Here is an 8,682-nt window from a genome sequence, read left to right as displayed (position 1 = left end):
GATTTATATGGAGCAACCACCTGGGTTTGTTGCTCAGGGGGAGTTAGGTAAGGTTTGCCGGTTGAAGAAATCTCTATATGGTTTGAAGCAGTCACCTCGAGCTTGGTTTGGGAAGTTTAGCAAAGTCATTCAAGAGTTTGGCATGATTCGTTGTGAAGCCGATCATTCTGTGTTTCTTAAACGCTCATCATCCAATCAATCAATTTATCTTGTGGTGTATGTGGACGATATTGTCATTACAGGTGATGATCAAAAGGGTATTGAGGAGCTGAAACAACACTTGTTCAAGAACTTTCAAACTAAAGATCTTGGTCAGTTACGATACTTTCTTGGGATCAGTGGCGGATCCAGAAATTTTGTGGAGCCTGGGCAACATTGGATATGTTTGGATCAGTTAGGAGATTTGGATCGGATAAAATTGAATCTGACAAAGACGTGATTTACGTTTGGATGCTTTCATATGAGTAACTTTGACTAAAATTGTATGTTAGTGAAAAGTGTAATGACCAAAATGGCATATAAATTAAATAAAATCAAATACTAAACTAAGGAATTAACTTTGAGTTAGAATCCACCACCTTATAACACGTCGCAACTAGCTGGCAATTCCTTGCTAAAAAATGCCACTGGGCTATGAACGTTGCATCCAAGTGTATGAAAAATCCTTCAACATGATATAACATACCAGTATATTGACACCACAATAAAATGGAAAGCCACCAGAATAATGGATGAAAACGAGTGCGAAATTGAAATAAAAAACTGGAGAGTTTGTGGATGATGTGAATCAAGAATAGATCATAACTTTCATAGCTTAAAAAAACGCAAAGCATCAAAGGGTGGAATCCATCATCAGATTCAGAGGTCGAATCTGTATGTCTCGACGACATTGTGGTATGTGTGAGCTGCAAAATTGAAGCCAAAACCTTTCTTGAGGGCCAATTGGCAGGGAAAAATTGAAGACAAAACAGAGGAATTGGAAACCAAAACCTCACTCTGTCTCTCTCACTCACTCTTTCACCACAATGACTACATGCTTCACAATGAAATTGACAAACCGCCCACCCACAGGCCACATAGCCCACACTCTCTCTGTCTCTCACAGTCTCACTTCTTCACTCACCCCCTTCCCACAGGCCACCACACCGCCACTCCCTCTTCACTCACCCACCGTCGCCGACTGCTCCCCTTGCTTCACTCACCGTCTCACACTCTCACCCACCCACGCCAGCACAATCGATTCACAGAGAATCAGAGTCAGAGGACAGAGACAAAGTCACAATTGATTAAGAAGTTTTACCTGCTTCTGCTTGGTGGTTTGGTGGAGGGAGCAATTGAACAATGGGTGAACAGAGGTGAAGCCGTGCGTGAAGGAAGTGGTGAAGCCGTGCGTGAGCAATGAACAATCGAGCAAGTGAAAGACTAGGGTTTCAGAATTTTGTTTTTATGAACTAGTCCCTGAATTTTTCCCTTACCTTTACATTTGCCCTTTTTATTTTATTTTTTGTGGCCCAAAATATAATATGGGCCAAAGAAAAAACACTGTTTTTTTGCCAGAGCCTGGGCACAGGCGGTAGATCCGCCTCTGCTTGGGATTGAGGTGGCACAATCAAAGGTAGGTATTGCTATTTCTCAAAGGAAATATGTTCTTGATATTCTAGAGGAAACTGGAATGCTTGATTGTAAACCTGTTGACACACCTATGGACCCCAATGTGAAGCTTCTTCCTAATCAGGGGGAGCCATATCCTGATCCAGGGAGATATAGAAGGTTAGTTGGGAAGTTGAATTATCTTACAATGACTAGACCTGACATTGCCTTCCCAGTTAGCGTTGCGAGTCAGTTTCTTAATTCACCATGTGATAGTCATTGGAATGCAGTCATTCGGATCCTAAAATACATTAAAGGATCACCTGGAAAGGGGCTTGTCTATACAGACAAGGGTCATACTGATGTCCTTGCATATGCTGATGCAGACTGGGCAGGGGATGTTAGTGATAGAAGATCCACTACAGGTTATTGTGTTCTTATTGGAGGAAATCTAATTTCCTGGAAAAGCAAGAAACAAACAGTAGTAGCAAGGTCTAGTACAGAAGCAGAGTATCGTGCTATGGCTAACGCTACGTGCGAATTGCTCTGGTTAAAGCACTTGCTTCAGGAGTTAAAGTTTTGTGAGTTAGGTCCTATGGAGCTTGCTTGTGATAACCAATCAGCTTTGTATCTTTCCTCGAATCCAATTTTTCATGAGAGGACCAAACATATAGAGGTTGACTGCCATTTTATCAGAGAGAAGATCCTCTCAGGTGTCATCAAGACTTCCTATGTTCAATCTAGGGATCAACTTGCAGATATGTTAACTAAGTCTTTACGAGGTCCTAGGATACAATACATATGTAACAAGCTGGATGCATTAGATATTTATGCTCCAGCTTGAGGGGGAGTGTTGAATATTATTATTAAGATTTAGTTTAGAAATAGAGATATGGTTCAAATATAAGTTTCTATTATAGATTAGTATCTTTTAGATTATATCTTTTAGATTTAGATAGATATAGTTTTGATATCTTTTAACATCTATATATATTGTACAAGTTTATCAATGAATAAGACACAAGAAATATTTTATCAGATTCAACATGAACCATCCAAGTCTTTCATTTCATTGCATTCATAGCTTGGAGAGTAGCAATATGAGTAGTGAATGGATGGCCTTAATGAGTGAGCAACACAAGCATGCAGAAGTGCCTGAAAACAAATCAGGTATTAAAATGCTAAAATAATGTTCAGTGTATTTCAATGACACAACAGGCACAAGTCCATCCTTGTATTGACTTATATATGGCTGATAAAAACCAAAAATTTATTTGAAAATCATTCTCATGTACAATATTTTATGAAAACTTTAGAATGAGCAATGCAAACTACACATATACACATAGTACTAACAGATTCATTAAGATTATCATAGGACTCTGCCATCGCTGTCCATTGCTCTAAATCAGGAGGTGGGGCGCGGCTGAAAAAATTATAAAAAGTGAAGTAGAATGATGTTTCCCATTATGACTATATTTTTCAAGAGGAAAACAAGTAAAAGACAAATTAAGAACTCACTTGTGTAAGTTAACTTAAGCTGCTGTAGAATTGAATGGTGAGCATTTTGACTCTGAAAATAGCAATCAATCATGAAGAGAGTTGAACAAAATATAAACCAAAGCAAGTAATCTTAATGGAACCAAACTTTATTACAGACTCACTCTAAGTAAAAGAGGAATGTGCCAAATGTTTGGTACATCATGGATATTCAGAATATTATCAACCTGTGAAAAAATATACACAAAATATCAATCAATAATAAAACAATGCTTGCTTGGAGAATAGCCAAGCTCAGTTCACCAACTAACTTACTGGAACATGGCAAACTGTGAGAGCTTTTCCTTGGTACTTTGCAGCAGAGGCTGCCACATTCAAGAACAAATATTTCAGCTACTAATATGTAACCAAGCCAGCAATTAAGATAAATGTCAAATTCTCCATTCAAATAATGACAAGTGGATTAGAACCTACGATGTCAGAGATTTTTTTGTTCTTTCACGACTCATCTAAAAAAAGCAAATTGCAATCACAAAACTGAATTTAGGAGTGATAAACCTTGTCTTTCTAATCCATATAGCAAGTGTCTTCAATTCACAGACGCATACAAATGCACAAGCAAGTAATAGAGGTGTTAATCATGGAGTGAGGTTCTCAAAAAGCAAGTAATTGTACCTGTTTGTGAAAACCCCAATCTCTTCGTTGCCAATCCTTAAACACAAAAGATGAGAAGATACAAAGATTAAGATATAATTTTTTGCAGAAACGAGAAGAGACGCAACAGATCCGAACCTGAAGCGTTTGCAGAAACCAGAAGATCGAACCGATCTAAACCTGAAGCGTTTGCAGAAACGAGATGAAACCAAAGTGGAGATCGAACCTGAAGCGTTTGCAATCGAAAAGAAGAAACGTGCTTGAAGAGGAACGCGAGAAGAGGCAAAAAAAAAGAGCTAGGGTTTCCAAGGAAGAAGAAACCTGAGTGGGATAGAGCGTGGGAGGGGGAGAGGAAAATATCGACCGGAGAAAGTGAAAAATTAGGCAATTAGTTAAAAAAAAACTTTGTATTACTTTTGCGGTTAAAGAAAAACTATATCATTTTTTTAAAACAAAATAAAAGATAAAAAGAATGATATTTTTTAATTTTAATTTAAATTGAAAGTAAAAGTGAAAACTAAAACAGCCTATAATTTTTGTAAAAAATTATCTTTCGTTAAAAAAAATCAAAATCAGAATACATCATCTGAAAACTAAAATAACATTTTTACCCTCATTCAATAATATTTACAAATAAGGAATTAACAGCATGATGATGATTGATGAACTAATCACACTTCAGAGAATATATTCACTTCTGTATAATAGCACTACTTTGTCGAATTTCAAATTTGTCCTGTGTATAAATGTAAAAGGTTTAATATTTTTTTTTTACATCGGAAAGATAAATTGCACTATCTAGCTAGGGATCAATCCCTAGACCTCTCATACCCAACCTATATGTCCTCTAGCTCTTACCACTTGAGCTATCATTCAGGGACATATCTTTTATCTTTGAACTAGAGCAAATTATTTTTGTTGATCATTGAATAAAATTAATCTCTTGATATAGTGACGTGTGAGGTTTTCATCCAGCAACCTATTTAACAAAATATGTCGTGATGACATGTTGGTTTTTCATGATGTGAATTTTTTACGTTTAACAACTCATGCGGAATAAGAGGGATCCAAAAAAATTATATATATTTTCCATCATACCATATCATCTTCCTCCCCAATCATCTTTATCCTGCATCATCTTCTTCAAAAACCTAGAAACTCAAACGTAAACCCGATATGGATCGAGATAAAAGACCATGAACAAAGAGTTCAGAGGGATTTCTTACTGAGAATTGTTTCAACTGGCGATGAAATGTAAAAATAGAACACAAGAAAGGGGGTTGAATTGTGTTGTTCTAAAACTTGAAATTTCAAACAATTATAAGTTTTTAAAATGTTTTCGCAGTCATTTGGTGCAGCGGATAAATGAGTAAGATAGTAAACAATAGAAACACAGCGATATATCCTGGTTCACCCACAAATGATGGAGCTACGTCCAGTCTTTGGCTAAACCAAATTTTAATTATTCAAGTTGTAACGCCCCGATTTCTCGAGTGTCACACAGTAACCAAGCCGTTACAATTTTCGTAAAGAATTTTCGTCGTTTATTTAATTAATCTTCAATTAGTGGCAAAAGTTCAATTTTACGAATTTCTTGAAACTTAACCATTTTAACCTCGCGGAAATAATCAACAACGCAAAACTTCAAAATTTAATAATCATCGAAAAGAGTATAAAATAAGTATCTAGAAAAACTTCAAGGTAAATTACATCAATTTAAAATATCCCAACTAAAAAGCAAAAGAAATAGTTCAATGCCCACTCGGTACTCTCAACCCAAAAGAAAAGTGAATGAAAGTCTCTCAACACCATAACCCTAATCATTTGCCTCGTCGTCATCGCCATCTTCGTCCTCTTCTTCTTCATCAATGATGGGTTCATCGTCCGGTATCGACTCATTTGTGAACTCTCTAAGCATATGATTCCTCAAGCCACGGTAGATGACACCCTCTTTCTCGAAGTAAGACTCGACTAGCAGACGGAAGAAGCTCTGAACCTTCCGCTCACTCTTACTACGGTTCTCTCTAACCCACTCCTCGCCTTGCGGCTCCGGAAGCTCCTCTTCTTCCACTTCAAGCTTTGGTGGCTCCTCACGCTCCACTGATGGCTCTTTCTGCTCAACCTCCATGTCCTCGGACGGATCCAGCTCCAACACAGTCTCTCGAACAGAAGATGTCTCTGACTCTAAGTCCATTGGGGTTTGGTAACGAGGGGGTGCAAATGGTAGCTTCACCCTCCCATTATGTTGTTGAACCTCGACACACTCTCCCTTCTCGTTATCGCCCCGAAGTGTGGCACTACCGACGTAAATGCGACGGACCTGGTGTGCGTCGGACACCCACACCTCGTCCTTCTCCTCGTCATGAAGAGTTAGCTTCCAGGAATGCACCGTGTTCGTGGTCCGAACCATCCGCCCCCCCCCCCCCAAAACAAACAAGTAAACACATAAAAGAGGGTCAGTTCTCATGCAAGACTCACAAATAAACACAGTTCGAACATAAGTATACAAATAACAAGAGTCTCAAAATCTCATATCTCAAGTTAGCAAACCTAAGGTTAGTTAAACTAGCGTCCTCACCATTCACACAACCACTTCAACACCTTGGCCAATCTCGATCATCCGCAGATGAACACACAAGGGGACCACACAGTCAACCCAAGTCACATGGAGACCACACAGTCAATCCATAGGTTCTCAAGGAGACCACACAGTCAATCCTTATCCCATGACTAAATCATGGTTATCACGTGGAGACCACACAGTCAATCTACAAATTCACCCTCGCGTGCAAGTAACCGTTTGTCTCTAACGGCACCATCGTTCTCATGGTCCATAGCCTATGACTAGCACTATAACCACAAAATCACTACTTGCAAGCGAATTCACTTCTCAAGGTTCATTACCAATATCATAATTTAGGGTAAAATAATAGGTCTTCAAGTATAATATATTCATCAAGAGTCTTAGGGTTTTACCCCGTTCCTCACAAAGATAGTAAGTATTCAAACAACTCTCACATGTAGACAAATCGATGCCCAAACCCTAGAGAGCACTTAGGGTTTCGGCCCACCATCATAGTACATCAATTAATCATGCATCTTCCACATACCAAGTAGTAAAATATCATCAACTCAACAAATAGTCAAAAGATACGAAAAAATCGCCTAAACCCTAAGAATTAGGGTTCGGCCGTGACCTATATAGAGTATAGGGTTTTCAAAACTTTTAATCATGCTTGATCATGCTTCACATATCAATTTCCAGCAAGCGTTTCAATCACAAAACATCAACATACAACCCATTCTAACACATGTTATTGATCATCAATTTAGATCTAGGCATATATGACAAGTTTAGCAAGGTTTTGAATAAAAATCCTCATGGATCATGGCATCACCCAATCAGGCATAACAAAACAGAAACGCTTTACTCTAGGCATGCCTAGAAGGATCTCTAATCATTCATACAAGTCTCTCATGTTAAAGATCATCCAAATCCATAAACTTTCACATAAAATCATGAGGTTTTAAGCATGAAATTGCCTAGACTTTACCCAAGTAGAACAGCCCTCACCTTGGCCTAAAACTTGAGAAGAAAAGATGAAGATTGAAAAGAGAATCCTTGCTCTTCTCCTCTTCTCGAAGTTCTTCCTCTTCCCCCCTTGATCTCTCTCTCTCGATCTCTCCTCTCTTTCTCTCCTTGCTCGGGCAGCGGCTCTTCCTTCCCTTTCACTCTCTCAAACTTTTTCTTTTCTCACTTCTGAAAGATTACGTGAAACAAGAGGATGGATGCCTTCCTAGTTCAGCTTCTGTGATCATGAAAAAAAAATCCTCCCTCTTTCCCTTTAACAAAACTGACGGCTATACTATAGGGTTAGGGTTTTCCACCAAATTTTACCCAAGCCCAAATTAATTCAATTAATACCTCTTAATTGTTAAGTAAAAAAAAATAAAATAAAATAAAACCCCCTTTCCTCCTAATGTGGTCGGTGGCCATCCACAACCCATGCTTGGGTTTCCAAAAAAAAATTCCCTATCTCCTATTTATTTAAAATTTAAATAGGTATTCAGTTTTTATTTCAAAATAAAACTGAAATAATAATTAAATAAAAGATATATCTCTCTCCTTCTATAATTAAAGACTCAATCTTCCTAATTAAACCACATCTTTCCCCAATTAAATCAAAACAAATCAAAAAGAGATATTTCCTTATCTCTTTTCTCTCAAAATTCGGCCATCACTACCTTGACCTCCAAGCAACACGCAGTTCACCTTATTTTGAGGTCCATAACCCCACAAAATAATTACTTTCAAGCACCCAAACATTATTATTTCAAAATAATAATACTTCACATATTTCAGGCAACTTTCACACGCAAAATCAATCAAATAAACTCATTCTTCACTAAAATTCCACACTTATTATTTATTTCAAATAATAATAATAATAATAAAATTAGGGTCTTACACAAGTATCAAGGACTTCTCCTACAAGTACTCACCAGGACTTCCCCCAACAAGTATTATCCAGGACTTCTCCTTACAAGTATTAGACATGACGTCTCCCAACCAAGTATTCTACAAGACTTCTTCTAACCAAGTATGCTAAGGACTTCTCCTTCACCAAGTATTCTACAGGACGTCTCCCAACCAAGTATTCTATAAGACTTTTTCAAGATCCTTTGGTTTTACAAGGTTCTCTTCTCACAAGAGGGATAGTAGAGGCTTTCAAGCTCAGGAACTATAAAGTATTTTATGTGAGATTTGACTCTAAGGATATACTTTATGTTCTAAATCTAAAGAGAGTTGGATAAGAGGATTTGACTTTTGGGTATGGTTCTTTCCTTCTAGAAGCAAACGATATCAAAAGATTTGGCTCTTAAGCTTTTCTTGATTTCTAGCTTCTGGTAGACTCTTAAGCTTTTCTTCAAGCCTTG

The 8,682-nt window shown here is 37.7% G+C and overlaps 1 long non-coding RNA gene across 1 annotated transcript; it reads right to left on the bottom strand.

Moving 5' to 3' along the window:
- Positions 1-334: 334 nt before the first annotated feature.
- Positions 335-1,433, bottom strand: LOC130715557 (uncharacterized). Its single transcript, XR_009011691.1, has 3 exons — positions 1,301-1,433; positions 579-664; positions 335-424 (listed from the first exon to the last, which is right to left on the bottom strand). It is a non-coding gene; the product is annotated as an uncharacterized LOC130715557 (long non-coding RNA).
- Between the last annotated feature and the right edge of the window lie 7,249 nt (positions 1,434-8,682).

This window comes from Lotus japonicus, chromosome 4 (assembly GCF_012489685.1).
Source record: "Lotus japonicus ecotype B-129 chromosome 4, LjGifu_v1.2".
Lineage (NCBI taxonomy): Eukaryota > Viridiplantae > Streptophyta > Magnoliopsida > Fabales > Fabaceae > Lotus > Lotus japonicus.
The sequence above is the reverse complement of the archived record's forward strand: the minus strand, read 5'-3'. Positions and strand labels throughout refer to the sequence as shown.